Raw genomic sequence first — 23,145 nt, forward strand, 5'->3', positions numbered from 1 at the left:
TGAAAGAATGAAAAGATTCACTGGCTAATAAGCAGAGTTAATGTAAAATAGGCTTATGCAGACATCAGATGGTATTGATGTCTGTTAAGTACTGTTGAGTCAGTTTTCAATTCATAGTGACTCCATGTGACAGAATAGAACTGCCTCATAGGGTTTTCCAGGCTGTAATCTTTATGGGAGCAGATTGTCAGGTCTTCTGTCATGGAGGTGCTGGGTGCGTTGGAACTGCCAACCTTTTAGTTAGCAGTTGAGTGCTTGACCATTGTGCCCTCAGGGCTCCTTAGACAAGTGACAGGGATATTGTAAGGTATTAGTAATATTAATGGTAAAGAGAGATCTTAAAATTTTCTAGAGAAAAAAGAAACCTAGAATATTAAAGGAATGAGAATGAAATTGACAGCAAATGTCAAATCACCAATGCTAGATGTGAATAATAAGTGAAATAATATCTTCAAAGTTCTAAAGGAAAATGATTTGAGACTAGAATTATGTACCCAGTAAAACTATTATTCAAGGTAATTGCTAAATAAACACACTTTAAAACATTCATACATCCAAATTTTATCAACCATAAACCTGTATTAATGAATTACTAAGTATGTCTTCCAATCTCTACTTCTCCCACAGTACAAAAAAATTTCAAGAAGAAACTGTGGGATAGAAAAAGCAGCCATGAGCTGAGAAAACAATACCACTTGAAGATGAATCTAATCATGTTGATAAAGTTTTTTTTTTCCTTATTAATGGAGAGAATATGGATATAGAGTGTAATAATATGACTCATGTCATGTGCTGTAACAGGCAAGACTCAAAATCTCAGGAAAGGTTTTTCGCACTCATATCACAACACAATTCAGTGAGGGTTGATATGAGAATTGGCTGCGTGAAGTCCCTTAGGGACTTAGATTCTTTACACCTAGTGGCTCCACTAAAACCTATTGCCATTGAGTTGATTCTGACTTATAGCAACTCTATAGGACAGAGTAGATTTGCCCCATAGCGTTTCCAAGGCTGTATTTTTTTTTTCTTTTAACATTATCACAAGAATAATAGGGGTAATTGTCATTCTAAGTAAAAAAAAAAAAATGAAATGTTTAATTATTAGCATGAATTTTACTGTTCACCTTTACATTGTGCAATGCTAATTTTAAATGCAAATATAAGAGCATTTAACTTGTATTCAGAATCACCAGAATTTCATAACTTATACATGCATATGAATTTCATTCTAACCAGAACACTGTAGATGCTGCACAAAACTGTTCTTATTTCGCTTCTGGATACACACAAATTCTGTAGATACCCTTTTCATTTGGCTTCCTAGGGAGTAAGGAAGGACTGAAGGGAAAAGGAACTAGGGGTTCCCCTATCTTTCCAGCTTCTTGTATGTCATCATTTTCGGTATAAGTGGTTGACTAATACAGGAAAGTAACATGAGTAAGAAAATGGTAAGTGTAGGGTTCTGTGGTCATTTGTGTTTGTTAGACTGCCGTTGCCATCTTTCTGTATTCAAAACAAGTTTTGGTTCCAACAGAAAGCATGGATCAGCACTCTTACTCAGTTATAGACGAGTTGATGTAGAACATGAACGCAGAATTCTGGTAGATCCATGATGCATGGGAGTTCAGCAAGACTCCAAGTGAGTAAAATTAAGCATGTTATGGAAGCTGCAAAGCAATTCAAATGCTATATGCAAATGAGGCAGCAAGACTCTGCAGGACAGATGCATGTGCTCTCTCCTCTGCTCATTTGCATGCTTCATTTTTCCATCAAGCTTTACTTACAAAACCCAAGTTCAAAGGTAAAATTGTTAAAGATTTCAAGACAGCAACAGCAGAGCTTTTAACCAAGTGCGAGACTGTTCTGAGAGCAGGACCATACAACATGAAGCCAGCCCTGCCCTCAGTTCATAAATTGGACCCAAGACCCCAAATCCAGAATCTGGGCTATTTATACTCTCTCTTGAACTATGTTGCTTTTCTTACCCTGTATTAATTTAGCTTTCTCTCTGTAAATCTTTACAGAAGCAGACTGTCTCATCTTTCTCCTGCGGGGTAGCTGGTGGGTTTGAACTGCCGACCTTTTGTTTAGCAGCCAAATGCTGTAACCACTGCACAACCAGGGTTCCTTTAGTGCCTCCATTAGAATCTTGGAAAAAGCCACCAAATCCTCCAGATCTGGCTGGGAGGCAAGATGTGGGACAAGAGAGATGGAGGATATTTTTAGAAGTTTTAGGGGTCTGAAATGGTGAATATCCCTTTTGCCCATATTTCATAACCCAGAATTCAGTCACTTAATACCACCTAATTGTAGGGAAGGCTGGAAAATGTAGTTTTCCTTCTGCCCACGGAGAAGATGAAATGGTGTTTTGTGAACACATAGCATTGTCTCCCATCACAATGAGTTCTAGACATTGATAAAATGCATGTTTTAATGTGTGATAAAGATTTAAGGCCAGAATTTGTAGGGATGAGTGACATTTCTAAGATTTGCATTAAAATACTCCAGCAAAGGAAAAGACAAGAGCACTAGATAAAGCTAATGTGGCAAATGTTAATAATTGTTGAATCTGGGTGACAGGAATATGAGGGATCACTGTCTTCTTCTCTCTACTTCTGTGTATGTTTGTCATTTTTTTCTAATAAAAAATTTACAGCTAAAAGAATAGAAACAGGGTGTGTCTAATTCATTAGAAAAGAAAAGTGGAACAATAAAAATATGCTAATGACTCCCACAAATTGTATAACATGTACAAAATAATAAATTTATATAAATAATTATAATAAATACAAATAAGTTTAATTTCTCTATTAAAAGATAAATTCTTTAAGATTGAATATTTGAAACTCCAGCTTTAGTCTCTAGACAAGAGACACACCTAAAGCTTAACAACATTGAAGGTTTGAAAATGAAGGAATAGAAAGAGATTTTACAAGGAAAATGCCAGTAACCAGGAAACAGGTGTAGCAACAGTAATGACGATCAAATTAGAACTCAAAATGAATAGCATTAGAAGGGCAAAGACAGAGATTTCATCTTGAAAAAGTTACAGCCTACCTGGAAGATACAAAATTCATGAATTCTTGTGGATTTGAAGATATTGCTTTGAAATAAAAAAGCAAATAACTTATGGAAATAATAAAATTGACAAATCTACCATCAAAGAGTGGGAGCCTTTATCATGGCTCTTTCATACCTGAACAGATTAAAAAAATAACTAGGAAAAAAAGATTCAAATAAAGGAGTAAAACAAGCTTGATCTAATATATGTGGTGAAGGACTTGAACCCAATCAACAGAAAATACTTGTTCTTTTCAAATATGCATGGAACGTCCACAAAAATTAACCATCTATTAGGTCACAAAGGATATCTCGGTGAATAGAAGCAAAGCAAAGACTACACAGTCCTTTTTACTTACCACAATGCAATGAACTTAGAAATCTAACAATCACAACAAAAAATTAGAAATTGAGTGAAATATCCCACTGGACATGAAAAAAATCACCCGTTACTTTCAAACTGTTGTAGTGTGTTCTGATGAATTGCTTGTGTTATTAAAAGTTTGATAACCCTGAGACCTAAGAACTAGATGGTGTTGACCAGAGGCGTATTTAAGGTGTGGCAGGTATAGGATGTGCCCTGGGCACTGCTTGAAGTGGGGGGTGGAGGGGGCACCGAGCAGTTTCTGTTAACCCGGTACGGCCTGGTGTCCTCTAAGCACAGTAGACACAGAGGTGTAGTGGGGGCAGGGGGTGGAGGGGGACTCTTGCCCCTGGGCACAAGTCCAGGGGGGCGCCAGATGAGGCCCAGAATGACATTCTAAGGTGCCACAAATATGAAAGGCACCGGACTGAGGCCTCTGGACACGGGCAGATTAACTAGTAAGCAGGGTATGCACAGGTTTACAGTAAACAAGGTGCCAAAACCAAAACCAAACCCATTGCCGTTGAGTAGATTCTGACTTACAGTGATCCTATGGGACAGAGTAGAACTGCCCCACAGGATTTCCAAGGAGGGGCTGGTGGATTTGAACTGCCAATCTTTTGGTTAGCAGCTGAGTTCTTAACCACTACGTCACCAGGGCTCCAACAAGGTACACACGGACTTAATTGTGTTTACTTAGTAATCTGTGGTGCGTAATTTCACATGGGTTTCATTCTGTCTTTGATGTGGTAAAAAAAAAAAAAAAAAAGGTGAAATTGTATAGTAAAAATAAAAAGAAAATTTTTGTATAGTACAGATTAGTAAATAAGCACAAGTAAGCTCATGCATACCTTGCTTATTGGGTAATCTATCCCTGGCTGGTTAAGTTCTACAGCTGCTAACCAAAGAGTTGGCAGTTCGAATCCACCAGGCACTCCTTGGAAACTCTATGGGGCAGTTCTACTCTGTCCTATAGGGTCGCTATGAGTTGAGTCGACTCAACGGCACTGGGTTTGGTTTTTGGTTTTTTATCCCTGGCTGGAAGCGGGGGAAGGCGTTTCTACTGATGTGTCCCTACTATCAATGTCTATTCATCTTGAAATTCAGGGAGTTGCAACTTAGAGATTGCCCCTGGGCACTTGTTTCCCTTGCAGTGGCCCTAAGGGACTCACAATAGATGGACCCTGATAGAGCAGAAGAAAAATGTGGAACAGAACTAAAATTCTTAAAAAGTCCAGACTTACTGGACCAGTTGAGACTAGAGGACTCCCTGAGACTATCTCATTGAGATACTCTTTAAACCTTGAATCAAAACTGTCCCCTGAAGTCACCGTTTAGCAGAATAACAAATTGACACACAGATAAAGGATATTACCTGTGAGTATGGTGCTCTATTAAAAAACCAACTATCTGAGACCAAAAAGTCAACAATTAGTCTAAACCAAGGATGAAGGTGCAGGGAAACTAGAGTACTGGAAACAGAACAACCAGAGTGGAATTAAAGAGACAGTTGACACATTGTGAAAAATGTAACTAATGTCACTGAACAATTTATGTAGAAATTATCAAATGAGAACCTAACTTGCTATATATACTTTCACTGAAAATGCCACAAAGTATTATTTAAAAAAAGTTTATGGTAAGCATACACTTTTCACAAGAGAACCTGTTTCCCCACTGCCATCGAGTTGCTTCTAACTCCCAGCGACCCTATAGGACAGAGTAGAACTGCCCCATAGGGTTTCCAAGGAGCAGCTGGTGGATTGGAACTGCTGACCCTTTAGTTAGCAACTGAAGCTCTTAACCAGTATATCACCAGGACTGCTGGTTAGTACCTTACGTAGAATAGGAAATGTACTGTTCATCTCTAGTTATTCAGTTATTCACAAGGTGTGCGTCATGGTTGTATCCTTTCACCATACCTATTTAATCTGTATGCTGAGCAAAATAATCTGAGAAGCTGGACTCTGTGAAGAAGAATGGGGCATCAGGATTGGAGGAAGAGTCATTAACAACCTATATTATGTAGATGACACACCCTGCTTGCTGAAAGTGAAGAGGACTTGAAGCACTTACTCATAAGATCAAAGACCACAGTCTTCAGTATGGATTACACCTCGACATAAATAAAACAGAAATCCTCACAACTGGACCAGTAAGCAACATCATGATAAATGGAGAAAAGATTGAAGATGTCAAGGGTTTCATTTTACTTGAATCCACAATCAACACCCATGGAAGCATCAGTCAAGAAATCAAAAGATGAATTGCATCAGGCAAATCTCCTCCAAAAGACCTCTTTAAAGTGTCGAAAAGCAAAGATGTCACCGTGAAGGCTAAGGTGTGCCTGACCCAAGCCATGGTATTTTCAGTTGCATCATATGCATGCAAAAGCAGGACAGTAAATAAGGAAGACCAAAGAATTGACGCCTTTGAATTGTGGTGTTAATAAAGAATGTTGAATACACCATGGATTGCCAAAAGAACAGACAAATCTGTCTTGGAAGGAGTACAACCAGCATGCTCCTTAGAAGCAAAGATGGTGAGACTGCGTCTTAAACACTTTGGACGTGTTGTCAGGAGGGATCAGTCCCTGGAGAAGGACATCATGCTTGGTAAAGTACAGGGTCAATGGAAAAGAGGAAGACCCTCAATGAGATGGATTGACACAATGGCTGCAACAGTGGGTTCAAGCATAATGATGATTGTGAGCATGGCACAGGACCGGCATGGCGCAGTGTTTCGTTCTGTGGTACATAGGGTTGCTATGAGTCGGAACCGACTTGATGGCTCCTAACAACAACAACATTTCAACTGGATTGTACTGGTATTACAGAGAATTTCCCTAAGTAATGTGAAAAAAAATGTACGCAATATTTAGGAACATTAAAGTTTCTTTTTTTTTTTTATTGTGCTTTAAGTGAAATTTTACAAATCAAGTCAGTCTCATACAAAAACTTACAAGCACTCCTTGCTATGTTCTCTTAGCTGCTCTCCCTCTAATAAGACAGCACGCTCCTCCTCTCCACCCTGTATTCCCTGTGTCCATTCAACCAGCTCCTGACTGATTTCACTCAGCATAATGCCTTCCAGATTCCTCCACGTTAGATTTTTCATGGATTCATCATTGTTCTTAATCATTGCTTAATATTCTATTATGTGAATATACCATAATTTATTTATCCATTCATCCCTTGATGGGTACCTTGGTTGCTTCCATCTTTTTGCTGTTGTAAACAGTGCTGCAGTGAACATGGGTGTGCATATATCTGTTCATGTGAAGGCTTTTATTTCTCTAGGATATATTCCAAGGAGTGGGATTGCGGGACTGTATGGTGCTTCTATTTCTAGCTTTTTAAGGAAGTGCCAAATCAATTTCCAAAGTGGTTGTACCATTTCACATTCCCACCAGTGTTGCAGTCTCTCCACAACCTCTGCAACATTTATTTTGTGTTTTTTGGATTAATGCCAGCCTTGTTGGGGTGAGATGTATCTCATTGTAGTTTGATTTGCATTTCTCTAACAGCAAATGATCATGAGCATTTCCTCACGTATCTGTTAGTCGCCTAAATGTCTTCTTTGGTGAAGTGCCTGTTCATATCCCTTGCCCACTTTTTAATTGGGTTTTTTGTCTTTTTGCTGTTGAGTTTTTATAGTATCATATAGATTTTAAAGATCAGATGCTGATGGGAATTGTCATAGCCAAAAACTGTAGGTAATCTTTTTACTCTTTTGGTGAAGTCTTTGGATTAGAATAAGTGTTTGACTTTTAGGAGCTCGCAGTTATCTAGTTTCTCTTCTGGTTTTTGTGCATTGTTAGTAATGTTTTGTATACTGTTTATCCCATGTATTAGGGCTCCTAGCGTTGTCCCTTTTTTTCTTCCATGATATTTATCATTTTAGATTTTATATTTAGGTCTTTGATCCACTTTGAGTTAGCTTTTGTGCATGGTGTAATGTATGGGTCTTGTTGCATTTTTTTAGAGGTGGCTATCCAGTTATGCCAACACCATTTGTTAAAGAGACTGTCTTTTCCCCATTTAACAGACTTTGGGCCTTTGTCAAATATCAACTGCTCATATGTAGATGGATTTATGTCTGAATTTTCAATTCTGTTCCATTGGTCTATATATCTGTTGTTGTAGCAGTACCAGGCTATTTTGACTACTGTGGCTGTATAATAGGTTCTAAAGTCAGGTAGAGTGAGGCCTCCCACTTTGTTCTTATTTTTCAGTAATGCTTTACTGATCTGGGGCCTCTTGCCCTTCCCTAGGAAGTTGGTGATTTGTTTTTCCATCTCATTAAAAAATGTCATTGATATTTGGATCGGGATTGCATTGTATCTATAGATTGCTTTGGGTAGAATAGATGTTTTTACAATGTTGAGTCTTGCTGTCCATGAGCAGGGTATGTTTTTCCACTTACAAAAGTCTCTCTTGGTTTCTTGCAGTAGTGTCTTGTAGTTTTCTTTGTCCAGGTCTTTTACGTCTCTTGTTAGATTTATTCCGAAGTATTTTATCTTCTTGGAGGCTATCGTTAATGGTATTTAGTGATTTCCTCTTTGACATTCTCTTTGTTGCTGTACAGGAATCCAACTGATTTTTGTATTTTTGTCTTGTGTCATGATACTCTGCTGAACTGTTCTATTAGTTTCAGTAGTTTTCTTTAGGGTTTTCTGTGTATAAGATCATGTCATCTGCAAATACAGACAGTTTTTCTTCTTTTTTGCTAATTTGGATGCACCTTGTTTCTTTATCTATCCTAATTGCTCTGGCTAGGACCTCCAGCAAAATGTTGAATAAGAGTGGTGATAAAGGGCATCCTTGTCTGGTTCCGGTTCTCAAGGGGAATGCTTTCAGACTCGGTCCATTTAGGATGATGTTAGCTGTTGACTTTGTATATATGCCCTTTATTATGTTGAGGGATTTCCCTTCTGTTCCTATTTTGCTGAGAGTTTTTATCATGAATGAGTGTTGAACTTTGTTAAATGCCTTTTCTGTATCAATTGATAAGATCATGTGGTTCTTGTCTTTTGTCTTATGTATATGATGGATTACACTGATTGTTTTTCTAACGTTGAACCATCCCTGCATACCTGGTGTGAATCCCACTTGGTCATGGTGAATTATGGTTTTGATGTGTTGTTAAATTCTATTGGCTAGGATTTTGTTGAGGATTTTTGCATCTCAGGTCACGAGGGATATAGGTCTGTAATTTTCTTTTTGTGTGGTGTCTTTACCCGGTTTTGGTATCAGGGGAATGCTGGCTTCATACAATGAGTTTGGGAGCGTTCCGTCCTTTTCTTTGTGCCGAAATACCTTTAATTGTAGTGGTTTTAACTTTTCTCTGAAAGCTTGGTAGAATTCTCCGGTGGAGCCCTCAGAGCCAGGCCTTTTTTTGTTTGTTGGGAGTTCTTTAAATTGCCTTTTCAATCTCTTCTTTTGTTATGGGTTTATTTAGTTGTTCTACCTCTGTTTGTGTTAGTTTAGGTAGGTAGTGAGTTTCTAGAAATTCATCCATTTCTTCTTGGTTTTCAATTTGTTACGGTACAATTTTTCATAGTAATCTCATATAATTCTTTTAACTTCAGTTAGTTCTGTTGTGATATCACCCATCTAGTTTCTTATTCAGATTTTTTGCTTCCTTTCCTGTTTTTCTTTTGTCAGTCTGACCAATGGTTTGATTTTATTAATCTTTTCAAAGAATCAGCTTTTCGTTTTGTTAACTCTTTCAATTGTTTTTCTGTTCTCTATTTCATTAAATTCTGCTCTCATTTTTATTATTTGCTTTCTTCTGGTGTCTGCAGGTTTCTTTTGTTGCTCTCTTTCTATTTGTTCAGGTTTCAGGGATAATTCTTTGGTTTTGGCCCTTCTTTTTTGGATGTATGCATTTATTGCTATGAGTTGACCTCTGAGGACTGCTTTAGCTGTACCCCAAAGGATCTGCTAGGAAATATTTTCATTCTCATTGGGTCCTATGAATTTCTTTATTCTGTCCTTAATTTCTTCTATAACCTAGTTGTTTTCGAGCAAGGTATTGTTCAGTTTCCATGTGTTGGATTTCTTTTCCCTGCTTTTTCTGTTATTTATTTTTACTTTTATGGCTTTATGGTCAGAGAAGATGCTTTGTAATATTTTGATGTTTTGGATTCTGTTACAGCTTGCTTTATGACCTAAAATGTGGTCTATTCTACAGAATGTTCCATGTACGTTGGAAAAGAAAGTATACTTGTCTGCTGTTGGGTGGAGTGTTCTGCATATGTTTATGAGGTCAAGTTGGTTGATTGTGGCATTTAGCTCTTCCGTGTCTTTACTGAGCTTTTTTTCTGGATGTTCTGTCCTTCACCAAAAGTGGTGTGTTGGAGTCTTCTACTATCATTGTGGAGCCGCCTATCTTGCTTTTCAATGCTGTTAGAGTTTATGTATCTAAGCTCTGTCATTGGGTGCTTAAATATTTAATATGGTTATATCCTCCTGGTATATTGTCCCTTTAATTATTATATAGTGTCCTTCCTTATCCTTTGAGGTGGATTTAACTTTAATGTCTATTTTGTCAGAAATTAATATTGCCACTCCTGCTCGTTTTTGATTGTTGTTTTCTTGATACTTTTTTTTCCATCCTTTGACTTTTAGTTTGTTTGTGTCTTTAAGTTTAAGATGTGTTGCCTGTAGGCAGCATATAGATGGACGGTTTTTTTAATCCATTTTGCCACTCTTTGCCTCTTTATTGGTTCATTTAGTCCATTTACAATCATTGTAATTATGGATAGGTATGAGTTTAGTGCTGTCATTTTGACATCTTTTTTTGTGTGTTGTGTGTTATGGACGGTTTCCTTTTTCCAGCTAATTTTTTGTGCTGAGTAGTTTTTCTTTATGTATTGTCTTTTCTTCTTTTTCATTGTTGTTGATTTTGTTTTTGCTGAGTCTTTATGTTTTTTCTTGTATTTTATTCTGATGTGTGGGATTGTTAGTCTCCTTTGTGGTTACATTATTATTTACCCCTATTGATCTAAGTTTAAACCAGACTTTTACCTCTCTATATTGCCTTGACTTCTTCTCCATATGAAAGATCTGTGACTACATTTTTTAGTCCCTCTTTATTGACTTAATTTAGTTGTCTTTTACATAATGATATTGTTGTTTCCCTGTTTTGAGTGCTTTTTTTTTTAAAATCTTGATTTATTTTTTTGATTTCCCTTTCTGGGTTGTTATTTGGTTGTTGTGTCCTGTGTTCTAGTCTTGGGTTGTTATCTGTTATTGATTTTCTAACCAGAGAACTCCCTAACGTTAAAATTTTTTGTCATTTGGAGGAAGTATTTTTTTTTTTTGTAAATAATTTTTTGTTTTTCTTGTTGAAAATATATACAGCAGAACATATACCAATTCAACAATTTCTACATGTACAATACAGTGACATTGACCACATTCTTAGAGTTGTGCAACCATTCTCACCCTCCTTTTCTGAGTTATTCCTCTCTCATTAACATAAACTCACTGCCCTTGCAGTTTCCTATCTAATATTTCAAATTGCTGTTGCCATTTTGATCCCATATAGATAGATCTGAAAAGTCAATGCTCAAGGCAGACATTCTTTTTTTTTTTTAATTTTTGTTGTGCTTTCAGTGAAAGTTTACAAATCAAGTCAGTCTCTCGGACAAAAATTTATATACACCTTGCTATATACTCGTAATTGCTCTCCCCCTGTTGAGACAGCCAGCTCCTTCCCTCCACTCTCTATTTTTGTGTCCATTCTGCCAGTTTCTGACCCCCTCTGCCCTCTCATTTCCCCTCCAGATAGGAGATGCCAACATAGTCTCAAATGTCTACTTGATCCAAGAAGCTAATTCTTCACGAGCATCTTTTTCTATCCCATTGTGCAGTTCAATCCCTGTCTGAAGAGTTGGCTTTGGGAATGGTTCCTGTCTTGGGCTAACAGAAGGTTTAGGGGCCATGACCACCAGGGTCCTTCTAGTCTCAGTCAGACCATTAAGCCTGGTCTTTTTCCAAGAATTTGAGGTCTGCATCCCACTGCTCTCTTGCTCCTTCAGGGGTTCTCTGTTTTGTTTCCTGTCAGGGCAGAAGGCAAATATTCTTTACTAGTTAAGCTAAACTCTTTTTTTGGTTTTGAGAAGACGGTAGGGGATATTTTTGGTTTAAGGTTTAAGGATTATCTCAGGACTATAGTTTGGGCTTCATCTAGCCTTCATGGTTCCAGAAAAATTTGTATTCCATAAGAATTTGAAAATCTATTCTGCATTTTCCTCTTTTTGATCAGGATTCTTCTATAGAATCTTTGATCAGAACATTCAGTAATGGTAAATAAACATCATCCTGTTCTTCTGATCTCATGGCAAAGGGGCCAGTTGTTCATGGAAACAATTAGCCTCACAATGTATTCATTTTTAAATTAAAAAAAATTTTTTTTTATTGTGTGTTAGGTGAAAGTTTACAGAACAGATTTCCCATTCAACAAATTGTACACAAAGTATTTCATGACATTGGTTGCAGTCACCACACTGTGTCAGAACTCTCCCCATTTCCTCTCTGGTTCCCCATTTCCTTTTCTGTGGTTTTCCTAACCCTTCCTGCCTTCTCATCTTTACTTTTGGGCACATGTTGCCCTTTTGGTCTTTTATAATTGTTTATTCTATGCAGCATGTTCTTTTTGGGCGTTATTGTTTATTTTTTGGCCTGTCTATTGCTTTTTTTTTTTTATTGCTTAGCCGGAAGGTGGTTTCTGGGAACGGCTCCAGTTCTTAGTCAGAGGGATGTCTTAGGGCCATATTCTTAGGGGTTCTTTCAGTCTTTATCAGGCCAGTGAGTCTGGTCTTTTTTTATGACTCTGATTTTTTTGTCCAACATCTCTCTGCTACTCTGTCCAGGACCCTCTGTTGTGATCCTGGTCAGAATAGTCGGAAGTGGTAGCTGGGCACTATTCTAGTTCTTCTGGTCTCAGGTTTGTATAGGCTGTGGTGCATGTGATCTGCTCGTCCTTTGGACTAATCACTCGAGTCTTTTGTTTTCTTTACTCTTCTTTACTCTGGGTGGGAAGAGATCACTAGTTGTGTCTTAGATGATCGCTTGCAAGCTTTTAAGAACCCAGACGCTACTGATCAAAGTAGGATGTAGAACAGCTTTTTTTCACTATCTTACGCCAGTTGATGTAGATGTCCCCCTAGTCTACGGTCCTTAGACTTCAAGCCTAGTATCTTCATCCCAGGAGGTGATTGGTTGTGCATAAGAAGTTTCCGTGACTGCGCCTTGTGTGTTCTATTGTTTATATTGGTATAATTGCAACATCTACAAGTATGTATGTAGCGATATCCACAACCTATCCTGTATCTGCAGGTGGCTGGGCTCCCTTACACAATGCCACATCTCTTTAGCATACCTATCCACCTATGTATCTCTTTGTAAATTGTTGTTTGGTAATACTATTGTTGCAGGATTGTCTGTGTTATAGTATTTGCCATGGTTGCCCTTTGTTCTTGTGTTTCTTTCAGTGTCTTCCTTTGCCTTTGTCATGTTGTGCTGACTTCCCCCATATAATGCATTGCCTTTCCCTTCACCAGTATTACCATGTGTTTTCTATCTAGTGACTTACTCTCCCTCTTCCTCCCTTCTCTGTGTGTGTGAATCTTTTCTTGTTGTTTTTTTTTTTTTTAATAACACTGATCTCATTCAATATTTGTCCTTTTGTGGTTGGCTTATTTCACTCAGCATAATGTCTTCCAAATTCACTCATGTTGTAAGATGTTTCTTTATCATTGTGTAATATTCCATTGTGTGTATGTACTGCAGTTTGTCCATTCATCTGCTGATGGGCACATAGGTTGTTTCCATCTTTCTGCTTTTGTGAATAATGCTGCAGTGAACATGGGTGTGCATATGTGTCTATTCACGTTACAGCTCTTATTTCTCTAAGTTATATACCTAGGAATGGGATTGCTGAATCATATGGTATTTCTATTTCTAGCTTTTTATGGAAGTGCCATACTGTTTTGCATCCTGTTTTGGCATTTTACATTCCCACCAGCACTATATAAGAGTTCCAGTCTCCTCACAACCTTGTCAGCATTTGTTATTTTCTGTTTCTTTGATTAGTGCCACTGTTGTCGGGGTGAGATGGTATCTCATTGTAGCTTTGATTTGCATCTCTGTAATGGCTGGCTAGTGATTGCGAGCAATTCTTCATGTGTTTGTTAGCCACCTGTTAACGGATCAATTTGTGTCCTCACAAAATGTGTATCAATTTGGCTAGGGCATGATTCCCAGTATTGTGTGATTGTCCACCATTTTGTCATCTGATGTCATTTTCCTATGTGTTGTAAATCCTACTTCTATGGTGTTAATGAGGCAGGATTAGAGACAGTTATGTCATTGAGGCAGGACTCAATCTTCAAGATTAGGTTTTGTTTTAAGTCAATCTCTTTTGAGATATAAAAGAGAAGTGAGCAGAGAGACAGGGGAACTTCATACCACTAAGAAAGTAATGTCAGGAGAAGAGCCCATCCTTTGGACCTGGGGTCCCTGTGCAGAGGAGCTCCTAGTCCAGGGAAAGGTTGATGATAGCAATCTTTCTCCAGAGCTGACAGAGAAAGAAAGGCTTCCTCTGGAGCTGACACCCTAAATTTGGACTTCTAGCCTGCTAGACTGTGAGAGAATAAACTTTTGTTTGTTGAAGCCATCTACTTGTGGTATTTCTGTTATAGCAGCACTAGATGACTAAGACAGAATTTGGTACCAGGAGAGTGGGGTGCTGCTCAAATAGATACCTAAAATGTGGAAACGGTTTTGAAACTGAATGGATAGAGGACTCAGAAGGAAATGAGGAGGGCTGTTATATTGGAGATGGTGCAGATGAGAGGAGGCAGCAGCAGAGAAATGGCAGAAGCAGAGAAATGGTAGCAGCAGAACCAGAAGACCAGCACAAGATAGTGCTGGAGCCAGCCCATGGAGCGAGAGAGCTGAGGGCCTTTGTGCAGGAGGCTTCCTGGCAGAGTGGGGTGCCTCTGGACACTTATCGGTGGAGCTAGGCTTGCTGACCCATGAAGCAAGAGAGCTGGATGAGTGCCTTCCAGCCGAAGTTTACTGGCAGAGTAGGATGCCTCCAGGCACTTACTGGTGGAGCTACAGAGCTTTGGAACACTTGCCCCAGCAGGGCAGATGTGGGTGGAGAGTCCCAAGGGGCTGAGAGGCCAAGTAACCAGGGAGCAGAAGCTGAAAAGACAAGGAACACAGGAAGCCGAGCTGCCTCAGTCTCAAAGGGTAGAGCAGCCACTCAGATAGACTAGGAGAATGGGTCCCCCCGAATTCAAGGGAGAAGTGTTGCTGTTCCAGTGGGCTTAGAAGGTGGAGCTGAAGCCCAGGGCTGAGGGTCATTGTCTAAATTGTCTCAGAGAACAGAGGACTATTTTCAAAGCCTTTTTTTTGAGGGCTAATGTAATATCTTCTGCTGACTTGCTTGGTGCCTGTTATCCCTTCTTTTCCTCCAGTTTGTCCCATTTGTAATGGAAATGTCTAGCTTGTGCCTGTTCCACCATTGTACTTTGAAAGCAGATAAACTGTGTTATAGATTTCACAGATGAAGAAGAAGTTTTGGATTTTGGACTAGGAATTGATTTAAGACTTTTGTTGTGATATGATGGGGTAAATGGGTTTTACATGTGGCAAGGGCATGAATTTTTTGGAGGTCAAAGGGTGGAATGTTATGGATTGAATTGTTTCCCCCCAATATGTATATCAATTTGGTGAGGCCATTGTCTTAGTCATCTAGTGCTGCTATAACAGAAATACCAAAAGTGAATGGCTTTAACAAAGAGAAATTTATTCTCTCACAGTCTGGTAGGCTATAAGTCCAAATTCAGGGTGTCAGCTCCAGGGGAAGGCTTTCTGTCTCTCGGCTCTGGAGGAAGGTCCTTGTGATGATGCTTCAGTCTTCACTTAGTCTAGGAGCATCTCAGCTCCGGAACCTCAGGTCCAAAGGACGTGCTCTGTTCCTGGCACTGCTTTCTTGGTAGTATGAGGTCCCCACTCTCTGCTAGCTTCGCTTTCCTTTTATCTATTGAGAGATAAAAGGTGGTGCAGGCCACACCCCAGGGAAACTCCCTTTACATTGAATCAGGGATATGACTTGGAAAGGGTGTTACAATCCCACCCTAATCCTCTTGAACATAAAATTACGATTCCACCCTTATCTTCTCTAACATAAAATTATAATCACAAAATAGAGGACAACCACACAATACGGGGAATCACGGCCCAGCCAAATTGATGCATACGTTTTTGGGGGGCACGATTCAGTCCATGACAGCCATGATTCCCAGTATTGTGTGATTGTCCAGCATTTTGTCATCTGATGTGATTTTCCTATGCGTTGTAAATCCTACCTCTATGATGTTAATGAGGCAGGCATTAGAGGCAGTTATGTTAATGAGGCAGGACTCAATCTACAAAATTAGGTTTTGTCTTAAGTCAATCTCTTTTGAGATATAAAAGAGGGAAGCAAGGGAGCAAAAGGGGGACCTCATACCACCAAGAAAGTAATGATAGAAGAAGAGCCCTTCCTTAGGACCTGGGGTCCTGTGCGGAGAAGCTCCTAGTTCAGGGAAAGATTGATGATAAGGACCTTCCTCAGAGCTAACACAGAGAGAAAGCCTTCCTCTTGAGCTGAAGTCCTGAATTTGAACTTCTGTTAGACTGCGAGAGAATACACTTCTGTTTATTGAAGCCGTCTATTTGTAGTATTACCATTAACAGCAGCACTAGATGACAGAGACACTGCGTAAATGTCTTCTTTGGAGAAGTGTCTGTTCATTTCCTTTGTCCATTTTGCAATTGGATTGTTTGTCTTTTTGTTCTTGAGGTATTGAAGTTTTCTGTATATTTTAGAGATTAACCCCTTGTAAGATAAGTCATAGCCAAAAAGTTTTTTCCAGTTTATAGGTTGTTTAGAAACCCTGGTGGTGTAGTGGTTAAGAGTTTGGCTGCCAGCCAAAAGGTCGGCAGTTCAAATCCACCAGGCACTCCTTGGAAACTCTGTGGGGCAGTACTACTCTGTCCTGTAGGGTCACTGTGAATCGGAATTGACTCGACGGCAGTAGATTTGGTTTTTCTTTTATAGGTTGTTTTTAAATTCTTGTATTTCATAACATAAATGAATGACATTTAGATAATAGTCTGTTTTTTTGTTTTTCATTTTGCAGTGGCCATTTTTTTCTCTTTAATCTGTTGTGGCAAAATTCTTTCTGTTAGAATTTAGACCTTTTATCTTTATACATTACTATCTAGAAAGAACAGTGCAGGGCGATAATTATTTGTTATGCAAAGATAACCTTAGTGACTGGTATTGGCTAGGCCCCATCTTTGAAAGAAATTGCTAACACAATTGTCTCTTTGTCATTGAGTAGGACTAGAGAAAGATTTTATCTGTCCCTATTTTGGGGGTACAGGAGAAGATGAGATTAAGCCTTTTCTTTTAGCAAAGGAGAAGTGACTGCCCAGTATCTCTGTTTTAGAAATTATAATGCCAGAATCAATTTCCAGTTGTCCAAAACTTTATTGTGGTTAGGGTCAGATATGAAAATGATGAATTGGGTTTACTTTTGTTGTGTAACAAACCACCCCGAAACAGTGTCTTCAAACGAAAAATATTATTTCTCATGACTTCTTTGGTCAGTAGGTGTTTCTTCTGGTTTGGGCTAGCTTGGATCAGACTGGATGATCCAGGTTGGCTTCGTCACATTTCTAGAGATTGGCAGGCTGGTTGGTTTTGGGGCTGGGGTGCGGGACTCTGCTGGGATGGCTCATCTTTGTTCTGCTTGGATTTTCATTCTCTAGCCAGGCTTCTTCACACAGATTTCAAAGAGCAGCAAGAGAGGACAAGACCCAATGTGCAAGCACTTTTCAAGCCTCTACTTGTGTCAAATTTGCAGATGTCCTTTCGGCAGAAGCAAGGCAAAAGGCTAAACCAGAATGGTGTGTGAGGACTTTACCAAAGGTCATAAATAGAAGGAGTATAATTGGTGGTCACTATTGTAGTCTGCCGCACTGGGGAACCACTAAGTAGTTTAATGAAGCAGATAAATCGGAAGAGAAAGAGTTGTTATCACAAAGTAGTGGGATAAGTTTCTCTGACCTTTAATCTTATATTTTCTGAACTTTCTGAGGTAATGAGGCAACTTTGGATGAAACCTGATCTGAATTTAATTTTCAGATTGTAGGCTAGACTGTGGCAGAGTTTATTTGGGAAGATTGGGAAGGCCTTTGACTATTATGTGGAGAAAACTTAAATATGGTATATGTTTTCAATGTTTGATAATAACATAGTTCAATATTATCTACATGATCTTTTTATGCATGGCCAGAGGTTTGCTAGAAAGCTTTATGGGTCTACCTACTAATGTGTATGAAAATTAGGTCCAATTTTGGCATTTTACACTCCAAGCTAATTTTGGATGAAATGGCAGTGAAAGTTGAATCTGTAAGGCCTCATAGATTTTAATTTTGAACAATGTAAAGTGTTCGTTTCTGTCATTGTTGATGGATAAAGAGTATCCCAGACCTGAGGATCGAGGCTTCTGCTGACAACGATTATCTTGACCTTTACTCAGAGACAGGGTTATTTTGAAAATGTATCATATTTATAGGATATTTTCTAAATAAATTAACCTAAACTGGTACTTATTTTGGGGAGAAAAGAAGAAATTCAAAATTAAAAAAATACGTATCATTATAAACTCATGATTTTTACAGACTGAAGCTGTTCCAATTAACTATGATTTTTTTTTTTTTTTGAAACACCCTTTTCTATGTTTTCAGTTGTCAAAAATTGACTGATAGTAGTAGCTCCCTTTAGGCTGGCTACTTTGTCCTTTTAATAACACCCCGTAAATTTTGAAAACATTGTATTTATTAAGTTTTTTCTTTCATACTAAACATTCTTCTTTTACTATACGTATTATATACAGCTATACAAAATGTTTAACTTATTAATTAAAGCTTAAAGCAGAAATAATTTAAAGAAATCTTTTATTTTGTTGTTGCTGTTGAGAATATACACAGCGAAACATACAGAGATTTGACCATTTCTACAAATACCATCTAGTGACATTGATTACAGTATTAGAGTTGTGCAACCATTCTCACCCTCCTTTTCTGAGTTGTTCCTCCCCCAGTAACGTTAAGTTCAGTGCCCCCTGAGGTTCCTGTCTAATCTTTCAAGTTGCTGTTGTTACTTTGATCCCATATAGTTAGTTCTTAAAAGGGCATAATTCTCATGGCAGGCATTTTTTACTAGTTAAGCTTAACTATTGTTTGGTTTTAAGAAGACTTCAGGGGAAATTTTTGGTTTAAGGTTTGAAGATTATCTCAGGGCAATAGTTTCAGGAAGTCTGGAGTCCATGAGAGTTTGAAATTCTGTTCCGCATATTTCCTTTTTTAATCAGGATTCTTCTATAGAATAGGTAGCTGGGGACCATCCAGATCTTTATGGAGGCAGTTAACCACACATTCCGTATCCTCCTTCTATTCCTGACTTACCTTCCTCTATTGCTGTAGGCAAATAGACCAATAATAGTGCCTTGGATGGGACCCCAGGCGCTACAAAGCAAACTAGGAGGTAGAATAGAAGCACTAAACATGCTATTAGGCCAATTGACTGGGATAGCCAATGAAACCATGACCCTAAACCTCCAAATCAAAACACCAAATTTCATGAAGCCTTTGGTTGTACATAAGCAGCTTCAGCAGGTACTCTTCTTTTTTTTTGTCATTGTTGTGAATATATTTATCACACAGTTTTTGACAGTTCAACTGTTTGCAGGCGTACAACTCAGCAGTTACAGTAATCAGCTGTGCAACCCTACCCCTATCACTGCCCCCACCTCCCTTCTGCCCCTTGTAACCACTAATAAACTTTGGTCTCTATACATTTGCCTTTTCTTATCTTTTTGTGTGAGGTTATACAATATTTGTCCTTTTGTGATTGGCTTATTTCACTCAGTGTAATGTCTTCCAGCTCCAATCAGAAAGCTCCCTTCCTCCTCCCTGTGGTGCTGTCTGAAGGAGGGGAGCTGCAACTGCGTCAAAACTCATTGCTGTAGAGTTGATTCCACTTCAAAACCCATTGCTGTAGAGCTGACTCAGACTGTATAGGACAGAGTAGAACTGTCCTATACTGTTTCGAAGGCTGTATCTTTATGGAAGCAGACTACTATATCTTTGTCCATGGAGCAGTTGGTGGGTTCGAACCAGTGACCTTCGGTTAGCGGCTTAACCACAGCTCCACCAGGGTTCCTTGCAACCACTTCAAAATCCCCCAAATCCTGTCTTTTACAGAACAAAGAGTTTAATCTGCAGCTGGCAAGATACCACCTGAGTATAAAGGTATAATTCTCTGGTAGGGGGAGGGTAGGGAACTCACCTAAACTAAAAAAACAAACAAGCAAACAAACTCTGATTCTGTAAGTGGAAAGTCTTCAAGACCATAGACTGAGATAAGTACAGTTGTGGATAATGGCTGAAGCTGAGGGAGGGAGTAAGGGGGCATTAGCTCTACCCTGGAAAAGGAACAGAAAAAAAAAAAAAGTATATCCCTTTCTCTCTCTGTCTCTTTGTCTGTTTAAACAGCTTTAACAGTTTAATCAATTACAGCTATTTTGGGTTTAGGACAAAGAATCCAAATTTTTGTATGGAACAAAATTTAGCATGTCAGGCTTTCTGTCTGTCTGTCTGTATTTATTTACTGTCTGTACTAATTGCACCATTATCACAGAGATGAAATATACATTTTTCTTAAAAAGTTAGTTTAAAAACTTAATTTACTAATTATTTTTCTTATTTTCATTAGTAATAAATTCTGAAAATAAAAGAGATTTAGCCTCCAGCCTTAATGACATATATTTTATTATTTAATATTAAATTCTCGAAATTCGAAGTAAAAATATTATTACTTCTTTTTGAAAAAATGTAGTCCCAGCTCCCTACTTATCCTCTGACACCAAAACAACTCGTTGGCGGTCCAGTCGATTGCTACTCATAGCAACCCTATAGGATGCCTCATTACAGCCTGGGGAGGGTGGAAGCCTAGGCTCCATGACTTGGCCTTTGCAGTTTTTCTGTGCGCTGGGCTGGAGTAGAGTGGTTTTTATCTAAAAATGTTCTATCTTTCCAAGCTGCCCCTTTCCTATCCTTTGCCTAGAGAGAGCAAGCTTTTCTTGGGACTTTTTTTTTTTTTAGTCTGTGCCCACTGGCACTTTCAGTTTGCTAACTTACTCCAAAGTCTGGGGTGTGTGAGGCAAAAAGCAAATTCAAGGAACTAAGCAATATGTCATTTGTTGGATCCCGAGGTCCCTAGCCAGTCTGTCTTCCTTTCTCCATCTTCCATATCTATCTACCCATCATCTTCAGGGATTTTAGTTGTTCTTAGCAGTGGGAATATGGAAAAATATGTCTACTCCATCTTCCAAAAGTGGAAATATATACTGTTTTATTACAGGAGGAACTGGCTGATTACTACTTTTTTCTCTTAAACGTTTTCCCTGCCTTCCACTTTGTATTTTCTATCAGCAGTTTAACTGACATCATTCTCAATGTTCTAAAGTTATCTAAATTAAAAAATAAACTGTAACTGTATTCAAAGTGTTTTAGCTATTTATTGCCATGTAACAAACCACCCTAAAATTTGTGGCATAAAATGACAACTACTTTATTACTTTCATGGATTCTCTGGGTCAGGAATTTGGACAGGGCACAGCAGAGATGGCTTAACTCTGCTTCACAATGTCTGGGACCTCAGCTAGCAAGGCTCAGACAGCTGGGATAGATTTGAATGGCTGGGATCTAGAAGCATGTGAAAGCTTCTTCATTCACATGTCTGGTGTGTGGACTGGGAATTCTTTAAGGCTGGGCTTAGCTGAGTGTTCCTGTATGGCACTAACAGTTTGCATTCAACTACTAACCTAAAGGTTGGTGGTTCAAAGCCACCCAGCAGCACCATGGAAGAAAGGCCTGGCGATCTGCTTTTGTAAAGATTACAGCCAGGAAGACCCTATGGAGTAGTTCTACTTTGTAACACATGAGGTTGATGGCAACAGGTTTGCTTTGGTTTCAGGCTTAGCTGAGACTGTCAGCTAGAATGCCTACATGTGGTCTCTTTTTGTGGTTTAGACTTCATTGCATTATGGCGCCCCCAGGAAAGTTGGACTCTTACATGGTGGCTCAGGGCTTCGAGAGAGAGTATTCTAGTGAGCAAGGCAGAATATCCTTGCCCTTTTAGGATTTAGCCTTGAAAGCAACATAATATCACTTCTACCACGCTCTCCTGATTGAAGCAGTTACAAGCCCACCCAGATTTAGAGGGAGAGTACATAGAGGCCCCATCTGTCTATGAGAGGCATGTCAAAAACTTTTAGCCATTTTTTAAAACTTCCACAGAATGTATACAAAATTTGAATATCTTTTAACTTAAAAAAATATACATTAAAGTACATAAGTATAAAAATGTTTATATTTCAAATAGGTTAATCCCTATTTTCAAGAAATTATTTTTCTTCTAATATATTCAAAATTATCTACTAATTCAAGGGAAAAATATGAGTAATAAAGCTGAGAAAACCAAGCCTGTTGTCACTGAGTTGATTCTGATTCATAGCAACCTTATAGGACAGAGTAGAACTGTCCCATAGGGTTTCCAAGGCTGTAAATCTTTATGGAAGCAAACTGCCACATCTTTCTCCCACAGGGTGGCTGGTGGTCTGAACTGACCTTTTTGGTTAGCAGCTTAGCACCTTAACCACTGTACCACCAGGGCTACTTTATGAATAATATGAATATTAAAATTTAAATCGACATTTTAAAATACAGCTGGAAATTTTGTCTGTTTTTTGAAATTTAATTAAATCTTATTAAATATTTTTAAAAACCTAAATTTATAATTCTAGTTGCCAATGCGAAGAATAGGTGTTATGTTTCACACATGTTACATGTAGACTTACATATTTATAAATTTAAGATAGTATGAATTGTTTAATACTGCAAATTGTTCGTCAGTTTCCTTGTGCAACTGTCATAAAAGGTATGCTAATTTGTGGGTATTAGATATAAAGGGGCCCTGGTTGTGGAGTGGAGCCTGATGGCGCAGTGGTTAAGCCTTCGGCTTCTAAATAAAAAGGTCGGCAGCTTGAATCCACCAGCCGCTCCTTGGAAACCCTATGGGGCAGTTCTACTCTGTCCTAGAGGTTCGCTATGAGTCACAATCAATTTGAAGGCAATGAGTTTTGGTTTGGACCTAAAGAGAAGCAGGAAAATGAATAGTAGGCTTTGTTAGCAAACAATATTACGCTATTTAAAATCCAATGCAGTCATGCTGTTTGAGAGGAAAGATATGGTGAGTTAATTATTAGATTTTTTTCTTGCCTCATTACTTCTCCTAAGGAGTCTTGGTGGCACAGTGGTTAAGCGCTTGGCTGCTAACCAAAAGGTCAGTGGTCCAAACCCATCAGCCACTCCTTGAGAGAAAGATGTGGCAGTCTGCTTCCATAAAGATTACCCATTGCTGTCTCGTCAATTCCAACTCAGAACAACTCTATAAGGGTAGAGTAGAACTACCCCATAGCGTTTCCAACGAGTGGCTGCTGGTGGATTCAAACTGCTGACCGTTTGGTTAGTAGCCTGAGCTCTTAACCCCTATATAACTAGGCTCCATAAGATTACAGCCTTGGA

General features: G+C 38.7%; 1 protein-coding gene across 7 annotated transcripts in view; it reads left to right on the plus strand.

The window, feature by feature from the left end:
• The window catches only part of ENTPD1 (ectonucleoside triphosphate diphosphohydrolase 1), a 221,107-nt gene that overhangs the window by 39,430 nt on the left and 158,532 nt on the right, over positions 1-23,145 (plus strand). The gene's annotated exons all lie outside the window — the stretch shown is intronic.

This window comes from Elephas maximus, chromosome 16 (assembly GCF_024166365.1).
Source record: "Elephas maximus indicus isolate mEleMax1 chromosome 16, mEleMax1 primary haplotype, whole genome shotgun sequence".
NCBI lineage: Eukaryota > Metazoa > Chordata > Mammalia > Proboscidea > Elephantidae > Elephas > Elephas maximus.